The 24,371-nt window shown below is 37.7% G+C and overlaps 1 long non-coding RNA gene and 1 pseudogene across 3 annotated transcripts; one reads left to right on the forward strand and one right to left on the reverse strand.

Moving 5' to 3' along the window:
- Window positions 1-4,069: 4,069 nt before the first annotated feature.
- On the forward strand, window positions 4,070-13,786 carry LOC145952418 (thioredoxin-like protein Clot pseudogene; annotated as a pseudogene). Its single transcript, XR_014429960.1, has 3 exons — window positions 4,070-4,352; window positions 5,024-5,325; window positions 13,390-13,786. The product of XR_014429960.1 is annotated as a thioredoxin-like protein Clot pseudogene (transcript).
- A 702-nt stretch (window positions 13,787-14,488) lies between these two features.
- LOC145952629 (uncharacterized) lies at window positions 14,489-17,857 on the reverse strand. Of its 2 annotated transcripts, none has more exons than XR_014430106.1 (2): window positions 16,625-17,857; window positions 14,489-15,068 (listed from the first exon to the last, which is right to left on the reverse strand). It is a non-coding gene; the product is annotated as an uncharacterized LOC145952629 (long non-coding RNA). The 2 variants fall into 2 exon arrangements; XR_014430105.1 differs by having other exon boundaries at window positions 15,505-17,857.
- Between the last annotated feature and the right edge of the window lie 6,514 nt (window positions 17,858-24,371).

Genomic DNA, 24,371 nt, shown 5'->3' on the forward strand with positions numbered 1-24,371 from the left:
CAATACGGCCGTATTGAAGAACAAATTCTCAATACGGGCCGTATTGACCCCAGCGCCCGTATTGCTCCTATTTCCTATAAATATGGCGTCATTTGACGTCAATACACACTTTTGAACCATTTCTTGACTCTCTTATTGAGTGTTCTGGGGTTTTTGAGCAGTGCTCTGCCTTAGGAACCTCTCTGGGAGTCAGGACCGGTTAAATCCTCGAGTTCTGAGCGCTTTGCTTGAGTCTCGGATTTAACCGAAGGGGAAATCTTTTTGATTCCCTTAGTCAAAAATTTTCTTCGAGGAGAGTGTCGAGCGAGCTTGTAGAGGGAAGGAGCGCCGCAAAGCCTCCTAGCATTTATTGAGATTTATAAAAGCACGCTCCAAGAGGTTTTCTTTAATTCCCTCCTTTTACTGCTTTCTGTGTGTTTAATTTAAGCATCATGTAGATATTTAAGATAATAATCGTTCATAAATAAAAGGGGTAATTTAGTAATTTTGTGCTATTATTTGTAAAATAATCCGTCATAGGGAACCCGTTAGGGGCGCTGTGGGGTGCTAACACCTTCCTCACGCGTAACCGACTCCCTTACCCGACTCTGGTTATAATGGCCGAAGTCGATTTTTGAAATCGATTGCCTTAACTTCTTTTTCCAATGTTTTGAGTAAAACATTGGTGGCGACTCCACGAACCCTCCCTTTTTACAAAAACCACTAATCCATGGAGGGTCCCGCTTGGGATTAAATTGGATTGGTGAGACTCTTTCAATAATAAATTGGATAAGATCGACGAGGTCTCAGTTTGAGAACAAGTCGTTCTAACAATCCAATACATTTTCAAACAAAAAATAAAAAGAGAGCTCGACCGTCTTCGCGACCGCCGAGGCCCGTTTGGGCCGGTGGCGACAAGAACGACCAGAGGCACAACGTATTGAAAAAAGGTCACAAGCATACACCGCTTACCTCGGCAGCTTGGGCAGCCTGATCGGCGACCGGAGCCATCGCCTCGGAGGACGGAGCGGCCCGCCCAGCAGCATGGGTAGCCGTCTTAGTAACAATTCCCACCTGTAACAAACAGCCTCAGGTCAGCAAACCGAAAAATGACATACAAGAATAAGAAACAATCCGGCAGGACATTCACCACGGCGGTCTTAGCGACACGCTCCGTAGCCTGACTGGGCACCCTGATAAGCTGAGCAAGTGGCTCAACAGCCGTCGCCACCCTCTCGGTAACCACCCGAGCACCTTCGTCGGGCAGAGGACTCCCTATCAAGTCCACCGCCTCAGCAACAATAGCCTCGGAGAGGACCCCCTCCATTTCACAAGGGGTAGAGGTCCCCCCGACCTCTTTCACACCCCTCTTCCTCTTTCGGTTGACCTTCAGGGGGGAAACCTCCTCCTCAGGAGGCTCGGGGACCTCGAGCTCGGTCACTTTGTAGTGGTGCTTCAGCTTTAGCTCACGCCACAAATCTGCCCCCACGAGGCCTGCAAATGAAAAATAGAACACGTCAGCAAGGACAAACCATACAAACCCTAACAGGTCACCGAGGCACAAGACACTCACTCTCCAGGCCCCTCTCCCGTTGAGCCGAGGTCGCAAGCGACAAAATGAGTTTGTAATTCTTGTTTGTAGATTCTCAACGGGCGAGGGAGCGCTACAAGACTCTCAACGGCGGCATCCTCCGAAGCCGTCAGTTGCGAACGGTCCACCCCGTGAAACCTGGACGGATCAGGACACCAGTAGAATGGGAGCCTCGGCAGCCCACCAAAGTAAAAACCCAATCCTCTAAAGGGTCAACATTAACAAGAGCAACCCGGAAAAACTCTTGTCTGTAATTCTTGTAAGACTGGGAGTAAAGGGTAAATAAGCCCCCTTCTTTACTCCCACTTAGAGAAAGAATGCCATAAGGCGGAACACCCAACTTCAACTGATAGAAATGAAGAAAAACGCGGAGGGACACCTCTATCCCCAAGACTGCACACAGGACTTGAAACGCCCTCAAAAAACCCCAGCTGTTGGGGTGCAGCTGGCAAGGAGCCGCGTTGATGTAATTCAAAAAATTGCACTCAAAATGGGTGAAAGGAAGACAGACGCCCAAGTTCGGAAAGAGGCACTGGTAGACATAGAAATGGGGAGGGTCGGTAGACCTCCCCATGTACACACCCTCACCAGCTGGACAAGGCTCCAGCCGGATCATCCGGGAAATGGAAGGGTCACAAATCCGGTGTGTCTCCCAAATCGCGCTGACCTCCGGAAGCGATCTGAACACACTTTGGACCCCCCCATTTCACGCTTGACCCAGCTATAACTAGGGACGCCCAACTCCAATAGTCTTTAGACGGAGGCGGGTCCGACTTCTCGACAGCGGCTCTCCTGGCGGCCACCACCTTGCCGCGCCCCCTGCCTCTGACAGGCGCAGAAGAACCAGCACCACGTCCGCCCGCCATTAAAGGAACAAAGAGATTTGAAGATGAGTTGGAAAGAGGGAAAAAGGAAGCCGAAGGAAGAAGACGGAAAGAGTTACCAAAGTACCAAAGAACGAGGAAAGAGTAAAGTGAAAAGAGGAAAAGGCACGAGAGAGAGAAAAGGCTCTCCCCCAAATTCAAAACGGTCACGCCACGTGTCAACCTAGGGACGAGCCTGACGGCGCATTAAATCGAAAACCATCATGACAAACGCAAATCATCATTGCATAACCGTAACAACCCTAATTTACACTAAGGTACGTGCATTATTTATACGGGACTTATACTCATACAAACCCTAACTTTAGCATCAGACTCTCTTTTGCAGGTACCACCCCCATCTCGGAACACCAGCGTACCAGCGAAGGAGGCTCATCGACCTTACTCGGAAGATCACCTCTACGGTAGATTTTCAGTAAGTACATCAATGGAAATTCTTTGATGACATGCCACAAAATTGGGGGTTAAGAGTTTCTTGTATTCCAATATTGGGGAAACCAAGTACATTGTTTAACTTGCACCAAACTAACATGAAACCCTTCAGTCGTCTCGTCTCGGACTTGTTGGCCTCGTTGACTGATGACATGCCAAGGTGTGCTAGATAAGACCTAAACAACCTGCACAGATGTATTTGGTTCGGCCATCTTAGCCACACTAGTGGTCGAGGCTCCGAAAACATCTAATATGATTTAAACAACCCGATACACTACAATTGGACATCTTAGTTGTCTCAACCACCAAAGTGCATGATCCTTATCCATGAGTGACCCTTGCCCTCTCGGCTAGGCTGAAAGCCGAGAATCTCGAGATGGTGGCATTAACGAACCTTATTACAACTAGTTGCATAATTAACAAATATAATGTAAGGTTAGGAGCTAATTCATCATTAGCCATCGTATTACCTAATTGGTAATCAGGGAGCGAGGCCCACTACGTCTAAGCCCATTACTGTCAGTATAAATAATCACACAAAATAAGGTATGGTTATTGTTCATTTATTACTACTATCGATATTCGTATTTGTCCTAACTTGAGTGTTGAAGTGCCTTTTGCAGTTACCTCTCCCTTTTGCATCTTAGTTTGGTGCAACTCGTTCGACCTTCAGGATACGAAAAGATTACTAGTGTACCTTTAGACAAGTACAAAAGTCATTGGTTCAATGATTTGTGGTTTGCTATGTAATATCGTTTTACCCACATTCGTTATTAAAACTCATTGATTCTTTAAAGAAGAGTTTAAATATTTAAGAAAAGAATTTTTACAACTCAATGCAACCTAGTTTCTGGTCCAAGTGGACTCGAGATACACGTGGAAAAAAAAAATTCAATGAGACCAAATTTCTCCCGTGTTTTCTTTGTTTTTTTACAAATTTAATTAGCTTTTATTGTTGATCCAATTAGAATTTTTTTGGACATATGCTTAAATTGTGGAATGTATTTGGACAATTAAAATGACTACATACATTAAGACCAATATAATCGAGATATAAAGATAAAAGTGTCAACATTCGTTGTAGTGTTCTATGCTTCTTGTTTTCTTTGTCTGGAGCATAAAAAACTGTTTTGCAAAATATACGTGAAAAGTTATGTCATTTTCACATTTCAGTAAATGGGACAACATTAAATACTTTATTATAAATAAATAAATAAGCATAAGGTAAGGGGTATGGTGGGATCATATGATAGTGTATGAAAATTTCAGTAGGAAGAGAAACTGAGAATTGAGTGGTGTGAATTTTTGTTTTGTAGAGAAGATGGCATTGAAGGTGTTAGAGGCGACGGTGTCGAGCTTTGATGGGGTGTTTGAGAAGTTCCGATCAGAGGCTCCAAAAAACAAGGCAAATCTCATCCTCTTCTTGGCTGACAAAGATCCTGCTACCTCTCTCAGCTGGTGCCCTGGTATCTTACTCATTTCATCTTCATCTAACGCTTCTCAATTTCTCATTTAATAATTCCGAGTGTGGTAATTTGGTGGTTGTGTCAACTCCAGGTAAACACCTAAAATGGTCCTTAAATTTGAAAGAAGCTATTATGTAGTCTCTGAAACAGAAAAAAATGTGAATAAAATGATTATATTGATATAAATTTAATGACTAAAATGACATTAAGTAGTTAAATTAAGAAAAAAAAATTATAATTTCTTTATTTTCATAAATCAATATAACAATGTCTTCCATATTCAGAAACTAAGGTGAGTGTTTACTTGACAACTCTATTTCCAATCTTTCAAGGATTTTTCAGGGTTTTTTTTTTTTGAAATAGTAGCAAAAAACTGTAATGCATCAGAATTCATTTAGTTAAATTGTGGCAATATCAATGGAAATTCTTTGATGACATGCCACAAAATTGGGGGTTAAGAGTTTCTTGTATTCCAATATTGGGGAAACCAAGAACATTGTTTAACTTGCAGGAAGAAGAGCTTCTCACGTATCGATGCTCTGTGACTGCTTCAATTCTTTCATTCTATAGTGGTGAATATAAATTACCAATGAAAGTTTGATGATACCGAGATGCGTGAGTAGTATATGAGAATCCATGATTATGACTAGTTTTCTCCTTTTGGTTCTTAGATTGTGTGAGAGCAGAACCTGTGATCTACAAGAAGCTGGAGGCTTCACCTGATGACATTGCACTTTTGAGAGCTTATGTTGGAGACAGACCAACATGGAGGAACCCTCGGCATCCATGGAGGGTGGACCCAAAGTTCAACTTCACTGGGGTTCCAACGTTGATCCGTTGTGATGGAGGAGGCCCATGGGCTAAGGGCCCAACTACTAGAGCAATGGCAAGAAGGATGCATGAAGAGTGGGCCCAAGCCCAAGGAAAGCCCACCACTTTATTTTGTTGGGCCTTGAATCAAGCCCAATTAGATTAGGGCTAGTATAGGAGTAGGCCTTAGTGCCATGTATTTCTTTTGGGCCTTGTATTTTCGGCCTAGTAGCATAGGAGTTTCATTTGAAGGTCATTTGAATTTAGGTTAATTAGAGTTACATGTGGAATTACATTAGCATTTAATTAGTAGCACATTTGGTGTGCATTTCGGCCATGTGCAACACATGCACATGGTGTGATCCGAAATGCAACTCAAATGGCTTCCTAATTACATGCCAAATGTGTGCACATGGGAGGGTGACCGGTTGGCACCAAAATTTGAATTTTAGAATTCAAATTTTGGCGCCTAGAGTTAAGATAACCATACCATGGTTTTACTTAACTCTAGGTAAACCCAACTTAAACCCTTAACCTAATTTAGCCTATAAACTTCCTTATGACCGAGTTTTGTAGACACTTTGGACATTATTGAATGAGTATTCTTCTCAAAGAAATCTCTCATCCGAAGTCATTTTACTCCTAGCCTCTACCCTCCTTGAGAGCTTCTCCTTGTAGAGCTAGGACACCTTACCTTCTTAGAACTTAGCTTGTATGCAAGCCTAGGTCACCTTGCTCCTTTGAGGCGTCTCTAATCCTTGAAGAATCTTCCAAGGAATCCGAGAAGGAGTGAAGAATCCATGTGCATCCAAGTGGAAGCACATCAAGTGGTATCAAGAGCTTCGGTCTTCAAGAGATAAGTTCATCTTCTTGAATTTTGATCCGTGGTTCCAAATTGTTCTTGAGTTCATCTTGAGTTTCATCTTGTTAAATTTTTGAGTTCATGTCACAATTGAGTTGATTCTTTCCTAGATCTAGTTTTTGTTTCAAAATTTGATGGATCTAGTTTGTATTGCTTGAATGATTCATATGCGCCTATGTTATATGCTTTCATGAATCATGCTAATTTCTTCTTGTGTTCAATTAGGAATTTTCTGCCTAATAGCTTTTGATTTTGTTTGAGTCTTCTTTGCATCTTATTCGGTCAATTAAATGCTTGAGTCTTTTATTTTTAAATCCATGTCTAGTAGGTTTGTGTAGTTCTTATATGTTCATCTATCTTAGCTATGCTTGTTGATCCTTTTTAATTTTTGATTTGCATCTTGAAATAATTTTCTGGATTTGGCCGAGATCCATTTCTTTTCTTTGGTATAAGCTCATGAATTTTGTTTCATTTTTGAGTTCATAAACTACTACTAGATCATTAGTAGTTTTCTTAGAATTTTAGGTTTCCCAAAATTTTATTGAAAATGTCTTACATAAAAATTTCAAATCCGTGAGGTTTGATTTTGTATGAGTTGGAGTGTGCTGAAATTGGTGTTTGGAAATTCAAATTTGAATTTGAGTTGGAGCCTAAAAACCGTGCATGTGCAAGTCTAAATTACAAGCATAAAAAGCATGTCACATGTCACTTGAATTTGCACTTAATTTCACTAGTATTTGGCAACTAGTTTGAACCGGTTTTTAGTGCTAATACTAAGGGTGACCGAGAATCATTAGTGACCAATTTTTGTGAGCAACAAAAGGCAACTCCTATTTGATAAAAAAAAAAAAAAAAAAATTAGAAGAAAGATCAAAAGAAATTCAAAACAACATTAAAAAAAAATGTGCTAAACCTAATTTGAAAAGAAAAAAAAGCCATTAAGGAGTTAGTTTCTCTATGTGTTTCTTCTCGGTTGCTAGTTGATTTTGATTCATAAAAAGAATTTTTCAACTCATCTATTTTGAGTGTTTTGGTTTTGTGCATCTACTCTAGAACTATTCCTAGGTCAATTCCTTCTAGTTCTAGTCAACTATTTCATTGGTGTCATATAAGCTTGTCACTACTTAATCTACTCTTGTCTTCTTTTCCTTCCATATTGTCTTTTGCTGTTTTAATCTTGTGCTAATCAAAGAGTGACCTAAGCTTGACCTAGCCTATCTTCTTGGAAGCTAGTTCTACAAGGGTCATCAAAAGAAGCCTAAGGAAAGGAGGAGGAAGGATAAAAGTGGCTTGCGGTTTTTGAACCTTTAAACACAAACCATAAACACTTCTTGGCTGGAAATTTGGTGGATGCTGGACTGGAAAACCGTGAAGCAGCTTGGAGTTTAATTTCAATTGTATTTGAATTTAAAAAAAAAAAATGTATAAGCATTAGTGACGGATTTTTAGTGACCGATTTTTACCTTACTAAATTTGAATTTTGTTGCAAAATTTGGTCACTAATCCATCACTAATTCTTTGTGGCTGTTTTTAATATTTCATTTCAGCCACTTGTTCTTTGTTGTTATACTTTGTATTTGGCCTTTACAAGGAGTGTCTTGGGAGTGTCTTTGGTACACAACCATCTCTCCTTAAGTTTACAATTTTCGTTAGTACTTGGTGGGAGTGGTCCTTGATTGATCTTTGGTATCTCTCAAGCTCTCACCTTAGGATACGTTAGGTAGTTTAATTTTTGTTGTTTAAACCTTGTTTTAATTGCTTTTATACGTCTAGCTTATCATAGTTCACAAAAACATCAAAAATCATTTTCATTGAAAAGAATTTGGTAGAGATTAACTACAAAGGGGATTAGTAATTTTTACTTAAAGAGGCTTGGTTTTTAAGTGGCTCCTAGTAGCTCACCTCCCTCCAAAGTTCAATTTGTATACATAATCCTCTAAGTACTTAGTCTTAACCTTGCATAAAAACAATTGATTTTCAAAAACCATTTTTCAAAAAGCCCCTTTCTCCTATAATGGAAGAGTTTTCTACTCCTCAAAGTGATAGTAATTCAAGTGATTACAATGACTTGTCAAAAGTAACACATGAATTAAGATCACTTAAGCTTTGGAAGAAGCAAGAAGCCAAGCAAAAACTTAAAGAAAAACTTGAAAGAGAGGCTCAACTTGCTACTCTAGAGGAAGAGATTCGAATATTAAAGGAGAAAGAAGAAAAATTCCATCACAAGCACCGAAGTAGACATAGTTCCCACCATAGTTCTACTCTAGGAGAGTCAATGAATGATGATAGTCTTGTTTTAGGAGATCATTATCAACCCCCTCCTAGAAGAGTGCATAGGGCCCCCAAGCCAAGGGAATCTAGGGTAGATCTCCCTTATTTTCATGGGAAAGATGATGTTGAGGGGTACCTAGATTGGGAAATGAAGGTGGAACAAATTTTCACTTGTCATCAAGTGAATGAAGAAAGAAAAGTCTCCTTAGCAACCCTAAGTTTTCAAGGTCACGCCATGTATTGGTGGACTTCTTTAGTGAGGGATAGGCGTCTCCATAATGACCCTCCAATTCAATATTGGAATGAATTAAGGAGTGCCTTGAGGAGGAGACATATTCCCTCTTACTATACTAGGGAGCTTATCAATAAGCTCCAACGACTCCATCAAAAAAATATGACTGTGGAAGAGTATAGACAAACAATGGAGTTGTACTTAATGAGGGCTGGTATTAGGGAGGAAGAAAATATTACAATTGCTAGGTTTTTAAGTGGGTTGACTTTTGACATAAGAGATAAAGTAGAGCTTCTCCCTTATAGGGATTTAAATGATTTGGTTCAACTTTGCATCAAGGTTGAACAACAAAATTTGCGAAAAGGTTCTAAAAGCTCATACTCATCATCTTTTTCAAAAGTTGACTACAAGAGGGAGGGCAAGACAAATGATTTCGAAAAAAATACTTTTCCCTCTAAAAACCTAGACAAAGGTAAAGAAAAAGAAAAAGAGAAGAAAACAAACACTTCACACACTAGCACTAAGACTAGTGACATAAAATGCTTTAAGTGTCTTGGGAGAGGCCACATTGCTTCTCAATGCCCTACTAAGAAAGTTATGATTTTAAGGGGCCAAGATATTTATAGTAGCCAAGATGAAGCTACTACTTCTTCATCTTCCAGTGAGGATGAAGAAGAAGCAAGTGAAGAAGAGCCATGTGAGGTTACTTACCCTTATAATGGGGAACTTCTTATGATGAGAAGGATCCTCAATAACCAACCTAGTGATACACAATCCCAAAGAGAGAACATCTTTCATACAAGATGTAACATTTCAAACAAGGCTTGTTCTCTCATAGTGGATAGTGGATCTTGGTGCAATTGTTGTAGCACTAGGATGGTTGAAAAGTTGGGTTTGACTACCACACCCCATCCAAAACCTTATCAACTTCATTGGCTTAATGATGATGGGGATATGGTGGTCAACCAACAAGTGGAAGTAGAGTTTTCCATAGGGAACTATCAAGATAAAGTTAAATGTGATGTAGTTCCTATGGAGGCTTGTCATATTTTATTAGGTAGGCCATGGCAATTTGATAAACAAACTCATCATGATGGCCTAACTAATAAAATAACTTTCACACATAAGGGTAAAAAGTTTGTGCTTCATCCTTTATCACCTTCACACGTGAAAGAAGATCAAGTACAAATGAAGGCCAAACGTGAGCAAGAAAAAGGAAAACAAAAAAAAGTTGAAAAAAAAAAAAACTTTTAAAAATTGATGAAAAGGAGGATTCTAGAGAGATTAATGTTCCCTCTCTAGAGATAGTTCAAGAAGAGAGTTTTCAATCAAAACCTTTACACAAAACTTCTCTCTTTCTTGAATCATCATCTCATATCCTCATGTGTAGAGGAACATTAACTTGCACTGCCACATCTTCTTTGGAAACTACTCTACCTCTTAAGGTGAAAAATCTTTTAAATGAATTTGATGATATATTTCCCAAAGAAGGTCCAGTTGGACTTCCATCTTTTAGGGGAATAGAGCATCAAATAGATCTTGTGCCTGAGGCTAGTCTTCCAAATAGACCAGCTTATAGGACTAATCCACAAGAAACCAAAGAGATAGAGAAGCAAGTACATGAGTTGTTGGAGAAGGGCTGGATTCAAAAGAGTCTAAGTCCTTGTGCTGTACCTGTCATTTTGGTGCCAAAAAAAGATGGAAAATGGAGGATGTGTTGTGACTGTAGAGCCATCAACAACATTACCATAAAATATAGGCACCCAATTCCTAGGCTTGATGACATGCTTGATGAATTGCATGGGTCATCCGTATTTTCCAAGGTAGATCTTAAGAGTGGATATCACCAAATTAGAATCAAAGAAGGTGATGAGTGGAAAACCGCTTTTAAGACTAAGTTTGGATTATATGAATGGTTAGTAATGCCTTTTGGGCTTACTAATGCACCTAGTACATTCATGAGGTTGATGAATCATGCTCTTAGGGATTGCATTGGTAAGTTTGTAGTTGTTTATTTTGATGATATTCTAATCTATAGCCAAAGTCTAAGTGATCATGTGGATCACCTAAGACAAGTTTTTCTTGTTCTTAGAAACAATCACTTGTTTGCCAATGTAGACAAGTGTACTTTTTGTGTAGATAATGTTATTTTTTTAGGGTTTGTGGTGAGTAAAGATGGGGTTCATGTGGACCCCGAGAAAATTAAAGCCATCCAAGAATGGCCTATTCCTACTAATGTAAGTGAAGTTAGGAGCTTCCATGGATTGGCAAGCTTTTATAGGAGATTTGTTCCTAACTTCTCTACATTAGCTTCACCTCTCAATGAGTTGGTGAAGAAGGATGTGGCCTTTGAATGGAAGGAAAAACATACCTTAGCTTTCCAAGATCTAAAGCATAAGCTCACTCAAGCACTTGTTCTAGCTTTGCCTGATTTTTCTAAAACTTTTGAGCTAGAATGTGATGCTTCAGGACTTGGCATAGGAGCTGTGTTGTTACAAGGTGGTCACCCAATAGCTTATTTCAGTGAAAAACTTCATGGGGCTACCTTGAACTACCCTACCTATGACAAAGAGTTATATGCTTTAGTTCGTGCCCTTCAAACTTGGGAACATTATCTTGTGACCAAGGAATTTGTCATACATAGTGATCATGAATCACTTAAATATTTGAAGGGTCAACATAAATTAAATAAAAGGCATGCAAAATGGGTTGAGTATTTAGAACAATTTTCTTATGTCATCAAATACAAAAAGGGCTCTACTAATGTAGTAGCTGATGCTTTATCAAGAAGACATGTTTTATTGAACACCTTAGGTTCTCAAATACTAGGGTTTGATGACATCAAGGAGTTGTATGAGAAAGACCTTGATTTTGCTAACTTTTATTCTTTATGTATTCAAAAACCTTACCAAGGTTACTATATTTCTGAGGGGTTTCTTTTTAAAGAAAACAAACTTTGTATACCCCAAGGATCTATTAGAAAACTTTTGGTTAGGGAGAGCCATGAGGGTGGGCTCATGGGGCATTTTGGAATTGACAAAACTCTTTCCCTCTTGAGAGAGAAATTCTTTTGGCCTCATATGAAGCGAGATGTCCAACGGTTTTGTAGTAGTTGCATTGCTTGTTTACAAGCAAAGTCTACCACTAAACCTCATGGGCTTTACACACCTTTGCCTATATCCTCTTCTCCTTGGGTAGACATTTCCATGGATTTTATCCTTGGTTTGCCTCGAACCCCAAGAGGAAAAGATTCCATATTTGTGGTTGTGGACCGTTTTAGCAAAATGGCACACTTTATTCCATGCCACAAAGTGGATGATGCAAGTAACATTGCTAAGTTATTCTTTCAAGAGATTGTGAGACTACATGGGTTACCCAAAACTATAGTCTCTGATAGAGATGTTAAGTTCTTAAGCCATTTTTGGAAAACTCTTTGGGCAAGGCTTGGAACTAAACTACTATTTTCTACCACATGTCATCCCCAAACTGATGGGCAAACTGAGGTAGTAAATAGGTCTCTAGGGACTATGTTGAGGGCAATCCTCAAAGGCAATAAGAAGTCATGGGATGACTATCTTCCTCATGTGGAGTTTGCCTACAATAGGGTGGTTCACAAGACCACTAACATGTCTCCATTTGAGATTGTTTATGGCTTTAATCCTCTTACCCCATTGGATTTATTACCTCTTCCGGATGTTGCTTCCTTTATTCATAAAGAAGGCACATCTAGGGCTGAGTTTGTCAAGAAATTACATGAGAGGGTTAGAGATCATATTCAATCCCAAACAGAAAAATACCAAAAATACAATAATAAGGGTAGGAAGGAAGTTATCTTCAAGGAAGGTGACTGGGTTTGGCTACACCTTAGGAAGGATAGGTTTCCTTCCAAAAGAAAGTCAAAGCTTAGTCCTAGAGGAGATGGACCCTTCCAAATCCTTAGGAAAATCAATAACAATGCCTATGTTCTAGATCTCCCTTCTGAGTATGGTGTTAGTTCTAGTTTCAATGTTTCTGATCTATCTTTGTTTACAGGACTAGCTACCCTAGAGGAGGATGCTCTGGATTTGAGGTCAAATCCTCTTCAAGAGGGAGGGGATGATGGAGGAGGCCCATGGGCTAAGGGCCCAACTACTAGAGCAATGGCAAGAAGGATGCATGAAGAGTGGGCCCAAGCCCAAGGAAAGCCCACCACTTTATTTTGTTGGGCCTTGAATCAAGCCCAATTAGATTAGGGCTAGTATAGGAGTAGGCCTTAGTGCCATGTATTTCTTTTGGGCCTTGTATTTTCGGCCTAGTAGCATAGGAGTTTCATTTGAAGGTCATTTGAATTTAGGTTAATTAGAGTTACATGTGGAATTACATTAGCATTTAATTAGTAGCACATTTGGTGTGCATTTCGGCCATGTGCAACACATGCACATGGTGTGATCCGAAATGCAACTCAAATGGCTTCCTAATTACATGCCAAATGTGTGCACATGGGAGGGTGACCGGTTGGCACCAAAATTTGAATTTTAGAATTCAAATTTTGGCGCCTAGAGTTAAGATAACCATACCATGGTTTTACTTAACTCTAGGTAAACCCAACTTAAACCCTTAACCTAATTTAGCCTATAAACTTCCTTATGACCGAGTTTTGTAGACACTTTGGACATTATTGAATGAGTATTCTTCTCAAAGAAATCTCTCATCCGAAGTCATTTTACTCCTAGCCTCTACCCTCCTTGAGAGCTTCTCCTTGTAGAGCTAGGACACCTTACCTTCTTAGAACTTAGCTTGTATGCAAGCCTAGGTCACCTTGCTCCTTTGAGGCGTCTCTAATCCTTGAAGAATCTTCCAAGGAATCCGAGAAGGAGTGAAGAATCCATGTGCATCCAAGTGGAAGCACATCACGTTGGGAGAATGATGCAGTCAAGGATCGCCTTGAGGATCATGAAGCTCACCTTGAACACAAAATTCAACCTCTTGTTGCTGACAAGTGATAAATGATTGTTACAGTCCACTGTTTCTTAGATAGTTTAAACAATAGATGCTCTACTCTTGTCAGCAATTTGTCCCTCTCATACTTTATAATTTTGCTTCTAAAGCATATAATAAATGATGAGTACCAATGGTGACAAGGGAACTCTACAAATAAATGGTTACTTTTTGTTTGCTTTTTTATGGTTTTGGGCATCATAAATGTACTGGATAATGTTCAGCTTGCTGTTTACCACCTAAGCAATATCCTGAATGTGGAAATTACTATGTGATCAACAATTTAAACTGCACCAGTTACCTATGTGGTGTTTTTGCAGACTGAAAATTTTGATCCAGAATTCACACCTTCATACTACATAGCCGAGTTTTGAAGGCTTTTTAAAATGAATCAGGTTGCTGCATTTTACTGTGCAGTCACTCCTTTCATTCCCCAGAGTCATCACAGAGAAAGTTGGGTTGCTGTGGGAAAAATGTTAAATTCAAACACACTGTTGTTTAGATGAATGAGCTCAGAGATCGCCTTATACATGCAAAACAAAATCTTATCCCATTGGTTACTGAAGATGCTTGTGCTATGTTTAACATGAGATGAGTTACATGTACTACAACTATTCATGATTTTGAATTGCATGGATTATGGAATTTCTTCAGAAATTAGAACTTAAGCAAGACCCAATTACAGACCCATTGGGAAGCAAAGGCAGACCACTTGAGCTTGGCTAATGGAGCATCATCTTTGAATTTTATGTGGCACATGAATAAAAATCAGACATAACTACTTGGTGGAAACTCAAACTTAATCCTAAATTATGTTCTGTTTTTTGTCAACTATATATGGATTAAATAAACGGAGGAAGTCAACCATTATGTTTAATATAAATTAAACATGATGCAAATGTACATGCAAAATAAAGTGACGTAAAACATCTGTCAATCTGGTCATAATTTGCCTTGTGTCTGCTATACACACCCAACGGCAGATCAATAAAGAAAAATTTTTGGGATCAAATTGATGTACTAGTACAGTGAGGTGTCTTTTCCTCTATTGAACCAAAAAAAACCTTATGGAGGTTGACTACAAGCTGACATCACCATAAGGTTTTTTTGGTTGTACATCAACGTCTTTGAGATCTATCATTCAACTTCCACATCAGTCATAAAACATAAAGTTTACATCTCAAAAAAAAAATTTGGGAGCTGGGGACTGTAACTATTCACAAGGATGCTTAATTTTGAACAAAGCATTATTTGTAGGGCTTGAATCAAGTATGACAGTGTAACTGTGCATAACCTATTTTCTCAACAGAACAACATAAGTTTATTTATGTTGTATAACTTGATAGTAAGCTTTTAACTCTTACATTTATGTTCAAGCTCACTGGGGTGCCAGCGTTGGTCCGTTGGGAGAATGCAGCCAAAGGTCGCCTTGAGGATCATGAAGCTCACCTTGAAAACAAAATTGAGGCCCTTGTTGCTGACAAATGATTGCTGGTGCACTGTTTCTTCGTTAGTTTAAACAAAGTATGCTCTACCCTTGTCAGCAATTTATCCCTCTCGTACTCTATAAATTTAAAGCATATAATAAATGATGAGAACCAATGGTGACAAGTGAACTCTATTTTTCTTTTTTATTACCAAATAATATCTTCCATTCAACAGAAGGATATTTTTTTCAAAAATTTGACAGATACTAAATAGATAAATATCCTCTGGTAACTTGAATTTTTTGCATTCACAAAATATAAAATTTGATTCTTGGACACTTGATTAAATGCGAGGAGTTTCTCTTTACTTGTGCCAACTCAATTTGGTGGCAAAAGAATTCTAAATCAACGGTTGGTGTTTACATTATGGTTATCTTTTTTATTTGCTTGTTTATGGTTTTGGGCATCATAAATTTATTGGCTAATTCTAGATAATATTCAGCTAGTTGTGTTGATAACCTAACTCAGACTGAATTTGGAAATTACTATATGGTCAATAAATTTAAACCGCACCTGTTAGCTAAGTGGTGTTTTTTGCATACTGGAAAATAGACCACCGTAAATTTTGATTCAGAATTTAACCTTCATACTACCTAGTTGAAAGGCATTTTAAAATCAATCAAGTTGCTGCATTTTACTGTGCAGTCACTCATTTCATTCCCCAGAGTTATCAAACCTGTCACCAGTAGTAAACTTTAAATTCAAACACTTCTTTATGGGCTGAGAAATCGCCTTTTACAAGCAAAACAATTTATTATCCTATTGATTATTAAAGATACTTGTGCTATGTTGAACATGATGAGCTGAGTTACATTATGCCAACACTATTCATAGTTTCGAAGTGCATGGAATTCCTTTAGAACTAAGCACAATCCAACCAGCACATTCACCTCTTACATTGAACACAACTATTTAAAGCGAAAATATTTTAATTTTAAGACTTTCTTTTTAACATGGACAATTTTATTTTTTTTTTCAGTGAGAATTTGTAAATTCTTTATATTTCTTATCTATATCAGTTTATATTTATCATATTTACTTTTAAATTGAATTTTCTTATTTTTAATAAATTAATTATAATAATCTTATATCATAATTTAAACTATCTATGATAAATCTAAAATATAATTTATTTATTTAAAAATATTTACTTATACAAATTACAAATATAATATAACTTATATATTCAAATATATTTAATAAAATATAATTTATTATAAATTTTAGTTATATATAATAAAATCTCTAACCTACGCAATATATGGGCTAAAGTACAAGTTCAGAAGCGAAGACAAACCATTTGGCTCTTGGAACATCAACTTTTATCTCCCAATTTTTTTTTTGTACAATCCTACATGTTTGACTCTTGTTCCACACGTACTTTTAAACAAGAAAATAAAAATAAAATAATTTTTCCTACAAATTACAATTAACTTAAGTAGAAATTTAAAATTATTTTTTAATATTTGATGTCCCACACTTAATAAAGTTAACACAAATATCAGACTAAACTAGGTAGAAAAACACATAATCTTAATTTAAGTTCTTCTTTTGTTAGCCAACTATATATAGATTAAATAATGAATCCAATCATTATAATTTAATATAAAAATAAACACTAATTCAAATTTACATGCAAAACATTGACAAAGACCATCTCTTTAAGCTGGTCATAATTTTGCCTTGTACGCCCCAAACGCATTTCCGTCCTAGGCTAGAAATCCACCTGCAAATCAATAAAGAAAAAAAATGAGAGAAGCATAAAGAAACAAAGACGTTTCAAACGGATGAAAAAACATATTTTGGATTGTATGGCATGGATATCCTCTGAACAAAGTAGGTTAAAACACTCCACAAAGAACTTATCTTTTCATCCTTTCATTTTCCTCTCATCCCTGGATTTCTCCAGAGAAAGAATATGATAACAGTGTCAAGATTGAAAAGCAGAGGAATCGGCACACAGGCAAAAAAAATATAAGGAATATGTTATAAAATGACTATAACTTGGTACAGATTTGAACAAAACTAAAATCTACAAACATGATTTGAGGGAACAGCGCAATGCTCTGTTAGAGACCTAGTCCTACATCAAGTGAGTCTTGGTAAAGACTTCCAAACATAGGATATAAACAAAGCCTTATGAATGATCCCCCACAATAGCATCCTAAATTGTAGCTCCTCATTTGAGAGTTAGAAGCAAGAGCGTTCTAAATGAGTGTATTCTCCTATTATAAGAGTGTGTTAATGTTCTCTCCTTGTATAAATAAAAAGTTTGTAATTTCTCTTTCACTTGGTAAAAATATTTCTCAAACCTTATCAGTGATTTTTTCATTATCAATTGAGGGTTTTCCACGTAATATTTTTACTCACTCAATATTCCACTAGAATTAGTCAAACCTCCAACAATCTCTTTCCTACTCAATTAGTTTCTATTATCACTTTTTTATCCTACTCGAGTTATAAAAGTCTTAAAAATGTACAGAAATTTTACCTATGTACACAAGGACTTGTCACAAGGAACAAGGAACTTAATATCAACTTTGAGCATTTTAAAGCGAAGGGGCCAACTTCAAGGTGACATCATCATAAGGTTGTTCTTGTTGTACATCAAGAAGATCATTCGTCTTTAAGACCTGTAATTCAACATCCACATCAGTTATACAAGATAAATTGTACAGGTCATAAAAACAGAAAACTTGGGGGTGGAGGATAATTGTTTGATGAAAGTTATTTTTAGAACTTGAATTCAGGTATAAAAATAAAAATATATATCTCTTAATTTTATAGTAGAATTGAATACACATTTTTCTATCAAAGGTTAACAAAAACCTAAATCTGTAAAAAGGATTCAAAGCTATAATTTATTTATGTTGATCAAAAGAAACAACATCATCCAAACTTAAATAGGTAGACAGACAGAGAGATATGTAAGCAATTTTTACCCGTGAGGTTATTAAATCTTAACAATACAACCATGCATAGATAGTCAAGAATAAAGGTTAATAAAAGTCACAAGATTAATTTGAAAAATCTTAAGTTTTAAAAATGTTACAACTTTTATTGCTTTCTCACTATGTGTGTGTAATTCTAGTCATATTAAAAACATACACCCACAAACAACAAATATTCAGATTATTTGAAAATAATTTCTTTTCTGCAGTATATCACGAGGGTTATTAAGTACCTTCCTCATGAATCTACAAAGACACATATACATATGAGTAACAACCATAGCAAGAATAGAAACTTATAACTACACAGGTGTTAGGGTCACTTGAAAAATAGTGTGTCACTCGAAAGAATCGATTGATTAAGCACCTACTGAGAAGGAACATAAGAAATTATGAACATGCATACTCGAGATTGATTTGAAAATATGAAAGGAAGTCAATGGAGGTTTGGGACAGTTAAGACATACCATGGTGGTTATTAAAGATCAAATCGAAAAAGTAAAACATGGGGCGAACGGTTACTAGAAGTTACATCTTAAAGCCACGTGATAAACATGGTGGATAGCGGTTATTTTCCAATAACGCACGTACATAAAATTAACCGCCCTCGAATGACTCTATAAATAAGAGAAGCATAGTGATTTATAGGGGTCGGAAAACATCATACTTGAAACTCTCAAGCACTCACTGCCTGCGTATATGGCTTTCGTGCACGGAATTACTGGGTATGAACATTTCTCGGCCACATTTCTTTTCTCTTTTAAGGATTAGGATTAGTGTAGCTTCCTTCTTTTAATCACATAGTTATAGATTGTTTAACTTTAATATTGTAATTCTTGTCAATTATGCGAAGTGAACCATGATTTGTATTGCAAATATATTTATTGTTCATTCTATTTATTTGAGGATTTATATGAACGAATATTATTGCTTGTTAATCATTGATGAATATTTGGAAACAAGTAATTATTAAATCTTTATACTCCACTTCTTGTTCTTCATAGAGTTCCAAAATGCCAAATACCTAAGTTGAAACGTTTCTCGTGCTAGTTCGAATAAAAAGAATCCTAACTAGTTCCACCACAAACAAATTGGCACGCCCGGTGGGACACGTTTAATTGAAAACATAATTGAACTAGTGTTAGGTATACATGTTGTATAAGACTTAGGAGTGGAAGAACCATGTCTACGTCTAATAATAGGAGAGAAATGAACAATGACACTCAAGTAGATGTAAAACACGTGAATCCAAACTCAGATAATGTGCTTACTGGGACAAGGGGGGCATCACCCCATGTTGTACTCGAAAATGTGGCTAGGAAAACCAATGTTTCCCAAGAATTCGCGAATGCCACTAGAGAATATCCCTGGGGTATGCCACAGAATTGGCGAAATACCCAACCTGTACATGTCGAAATGCCAGTGCCCTATTTAGGGCCAAATTCACAAATGCACGTGTCTCCACAAGGATATAATCCTGGACCGAATGGTTTGGGTTTTTTTATGCAAGACCCGTATCAACATGTAGGGACAAGTCATGAAGGGTCTCTGATTCGACAGAGTAGTTATGTCCCCACAGGTATTAGTAATCAGGCCATGATAGCCCTTCGACAACAAATGGACCATAGTAATCATGACATGGTTAATTTGTTGTCAACTCAGATGCATAATATAATGACCCCTTTATATGAATTAATAAATAAAATAGGAGACAAATTGGGTGATAGTCCACCTTTGAGAGCTATGAGTGCAAATTTAAACGATATGGAAAATCTAGGAGGAAATGGAGTTTTTCCCCAAAACTTAGGTCGACCTAATAGGATCCTTGATGATAACCTAGATCAAATTGTAGAAAGGGTACTAAACAGGCATGGGTTCGAGGTAGGTCAAAATGAACGTCCCTATTTTGTGTCTGCTTTTCCAGAATACATAACTCAGGTAGAACTGCCTAGGGGGGCAAAATTCCCGAAATTTTCAAAATTTGCGGGAGAATTAAATGAGTCCATTGTTGAACATATAGCTAGATATTTAGTCGAATGTGGAGATTTAGCGAATAATGTATTTAAAAATGAAGTATTTTCCGAGTTCGCTACTAAGCATGCTTTTACATGGTTCACAACATTGCCTCCTAATTCGATAAATTCTTGGGCTCATTTAGAAGGTAACTTCCATGAACATTTTTTTCGAGGAGAAACGAAAGTTAGTATAGTCGATTTGATGAATGTTAAAAGACAAAATCGTGAAACGTTAGACGACTATCTAAATAGGTTTAAGCAATTAAAATCTTGATGTTATAATAATATTCCTGAACACGAATTAGTTAAGATTGCTGCAACAGGGTTAGATTTCTCGATTCGTAAAAAATTAGTCAATGAGCAATTAAGGGATATGGCCCAGTTAGCAGAGAAAGTAAGGAGAATCGAGCAAATTAAGTTAGAAAAGGAAAGATTGAAGAAATTTGATAGATTTGTTCGAAAAGAAAAGGTGGCTTATTTAGAGAACACAGAAATAGGTGAGGATACTAATTGTGAGGGTTCGAGTGAGGATTTCGAGGTTAACATAGCTGAATTGCATCCTGGCCCAACTTATCAATGTCAAATGTTGAAACCAGGAGATAATATAGAAGGGAGTACAACTAGGCGATATAGTTTCGATGTGACTAAGGCCGATAAAATACTTGATATTTTATTAAAGGATAAACAGATTGCACTCCCAGATAACCATAAAATTCCTCCGTTCGAACAAAGAAAAGGGAAAAAATTTTGTGAGTATCATAACATGTATGGTCATTGGACTAATAATTGTGTGCGTTTCAAGGATATGATCGAGAAGGCGATCACTAAAGGTCGTTTGGCCTTCGAGGAAAAGGACATGAAAGTGGACACTGATCCATTTGTAGCTCATACTGGGTATATAGAACCTGTCTCGATGGGAATCAATATGGTCGAAGTGAGAATTGAAGAAGATGAGAATGTTGAGCCTATTTCTGAAGAAAAACTCGAGGAACTGTTGGATGATTTTGCTAAAGAGGAAGAACCTATCTACCCAAAGGAGGGAGATAGTTTGGTTGAGTTCCTATCTAAGAAGAAAGATGTTGATAGGGAAAATGGAATGCCCCACCCAGACAAACGGTTGGAATGGGTCGAGGAAAACAAGTTATGAACTATGCTGGGCCTACATTCCAGGAAATTCCCGGAAAATTCTCAAATGTGTCTGGAGCTCCTGGCAAATTCTTGAGCATGACTAGAAGTTATGGGCGTGGCTTTCGCAACCCTTTAAGAATCTAACTAAGACTCAGTGGAGGAGGCAACAAAGAATGAGGAAAGCTACGTTTGAAGGTTTCAAAGGGAACCTGTTAGTACTAGAAAATGAATTCGGAGATACTCCAAATACAGGGGCACTCAAAATCTTAGTTGATTGGAAAATGGCAAAAGAAGTTTCTGAAGGGAGTATACGAAGCCTGAAGAGAATCAAGAGACACACGAAGACTCTTTTCGTGAAGCTCTCAAAATCATGGAACCAGGAAGGATGCTGCTCAGGAGAAAGGCTCACAGCCCCGCAACCTCTCAAAGTACAAGCAAAGTCAGGAAACATTCAAGTATAGTTTTCGTTGGTTACTTGAAATCCCAAGAATCTGGACATACACAAATACACTTCGTAACCTCTTAGAATGAAGAACTTAAAGAAGATAGGATTTAAGAGAGGTCGAAGTAACATGGGATAAGTGTCAAAGGATGCAGAACGGTTTGGGGAAGTTAATGAGCAGTTCCATGAATTATCCAAAGACGTGCTCGGGAGTAAGCCACGATGTGGAAGTTTAGAACATTTATGCACTTCCGGGGCACGTTAGAAACAGTTACATTTCCCGAATCTTTGTCTATAAATTAAACGAGTCATGCTCGTAGCAAGGGGTCAGAAATCTAATTCCCACAATACCTCACACGCACTCCGCAGCCTGGACATAAGACATACTGTGCATACGAGACAACTTTGGGTACGATTTCTCGACCACCTTTCTTTTTCCTTTTTTAGGAGTAGCGTAGCATAGCATAGCATAGCATAATCTAGTCTAGTGTAGTGTAGTCATTTGAACATGTTTCGTTATCTTTACGAATTGTAATTCTGTTACCATTTAATGAAGGATATGATTTCTACAGTCAATATACATTTCATCTGTTCGATTCACGTTAATTCTTACATGCATGAATTTGATTGTATAATTAGCATAGATCTTCTGATGTGCTGAAACATGCATAGATCTTCTGACGTGCTAAAAATAGCATAGATCTTCTTACGTGCTCGAACAAAGAGCATAGATCTTCTAACGTGCTAAAACCAACATAGATCTTCTGACATGCTCAAACAAAGAGCATAGATCTTCTGATGTGTTGAAACAACACCCTAAATTAACTCTATTTGTTGCTTGTACAATTTTATTTTTTCACTGAAAGTCTTTGATTCTGTCATGTCACGAACACGCATAAATTGAACGTGAACTCGTGCTAGTTCGAATAAAAAGAACCTACAAACGAAATCCTCCACAAAAAAATTGGCACGCCCAGTGGGACTCGTTTGGTGAACTTCTTTGAATTAATTAAACTAGTTTTGTGTGTGCTTCTATTTTTATGAGACTTAGGAGTGGGAGAACTATGTCTACATCCAGCAGAAGAGATGCGCTTAATGAAGAACAGGGTAATGGAGAAAATCGGAATACAAATCAAGAAAATGTGCCAAATGAGACTAGGGGGGCAATGTCTCCACCTCCTGTAAATACTCCAAACTCCGCGGGATTTCTGAATGCGTCACAAGAAATAGTGAACACTACCCGCGAATACCCATGGGGGATGCCTCCAAATTGGAGAAGTACCCAGCCCATGAGCGTAGAAATGCCAATACCATATTCTGGGCACAATCCTCAAATGCAAATATCATCATATGGGTATAATGCAGCCCCAAATGGGATTGGCTTTATCATGCACGATCCTCACCAGCATGTTGGCACAAGCCAAGAAGGTTGGTTCGACAAAGTAATTATATACCCACGGGTATAAGCAATGAAGCCATGATAGCCCTTCGGCAACAAATGGATCATAATAACCACGATATGGTAAATTTGTTGTCTACACAAATGCACAACATACTCACACTCGTATACGAGCTGATGAGCAAAATAGGAAATAAAATTAATGATAATCGACTCTCGAGAGATACGAGTGTAAATCTGAACGGCTTCGAAAATCCAACCGTCAATGAGACGAATATTCGAGAGATTAGAAATCGTATCAATCTCAATCAAGGGGGACCTCTGAGAAATGTCGAGGAAAATTTGGATCATATAGTCGAGAGGGTACTGAATAGGCACGAATTTGAAACGGGGCGAAATGAGCACCCTTACTTTGTATCTGCCTTTCCTAACTATATTACCCAATCTGAGCTACCCAGGGGGATGAAAGTCCCAAAATTCTTGAAATTCGCAGGAGAGTTAGGTGAATCCACCGTAGAGCACATAGCGAGATATCTAGTCGAGTGTGGAGACCTAGTGGGTAATGAATATTTGAAAATGAAATATTTTCCAAGTTCACTAACCAAACATGCTTTTACGTGGTTTACGACTTTGCTACCTAATTCGATTATTACTTGGGCACAATTGGAAAGGAGTTTCCACGAAAACTTTTTTCGAGAGGAAACCAAGGTGAGCATAGTTGATCTGATGAATATAAAGAGGCAACATCATGAGACATTGGACGAATATTTGAATAGATTTAGGCAACTAAAGTCTCGATGTTACACGAATATTCCTGAGCTTGAGTTGGTAAAAATTGCAGCAACTAGGTTGGATTTTTCGATTCGAAAGAAACTTGTGAATGAACAATTGAGAGATATGGCTCAACTAGCAGAGAAAGTAAGACGAATTGAACAAATTCGGGCAGAGAAAGAATGGTTGAGGAAATTTGACAAGTTCGTTCGAAAAGAAAAAGTGGCATATTTAGACAATATGGACGTTACCGATGATAATTTCGAATGTCTAAATGAAGAAATGAAAGTGAACTTAGCCGAATTGCAACCGAGTCAACTTATCAATGCCAATTATTAAAACCTGGGGAAAATAATATAGAGGCCGGATCGAATAGAAAATATAGTTTTGATATAACGAAAGCTGATAGAATATTCGATATTTTACTGAAAGATAGGCAAATTATACTTCCAGAAAATCATAAAATTCCTCCTTTTGAACAAAGAAAAGGAAAATTTTTTGTAAGTATCACAACATGTATGGTCATTGGACTAACAATTGTGTACGTTTTAGGGACATGATCAAGAAAATGATTACTGATGGTCGCTTGGCTTTCGAGGAGAAGGAAATGAAAGTCGATACTGATCCATTCGCTGCACAAGCAGGATATGTGGAACCTCTCCCTATGGGGATCA

The sequence above is a fragment of the Cajanus cajan genome, chromosome 10, assembly GCF_000230855.2.
Source record: "Cajanus cajan strain Asha chromosome 10, NIPB_CcT2T_4, whole genome shotgun sequence".
In the NCBI taxonomy this organism is placed as follows: Eukaryota; Viridiplantae; Streptophyta; class Magnoliopsida; order Fabales; family Fabaceae; genus Cajanus; species Cajanus cajan.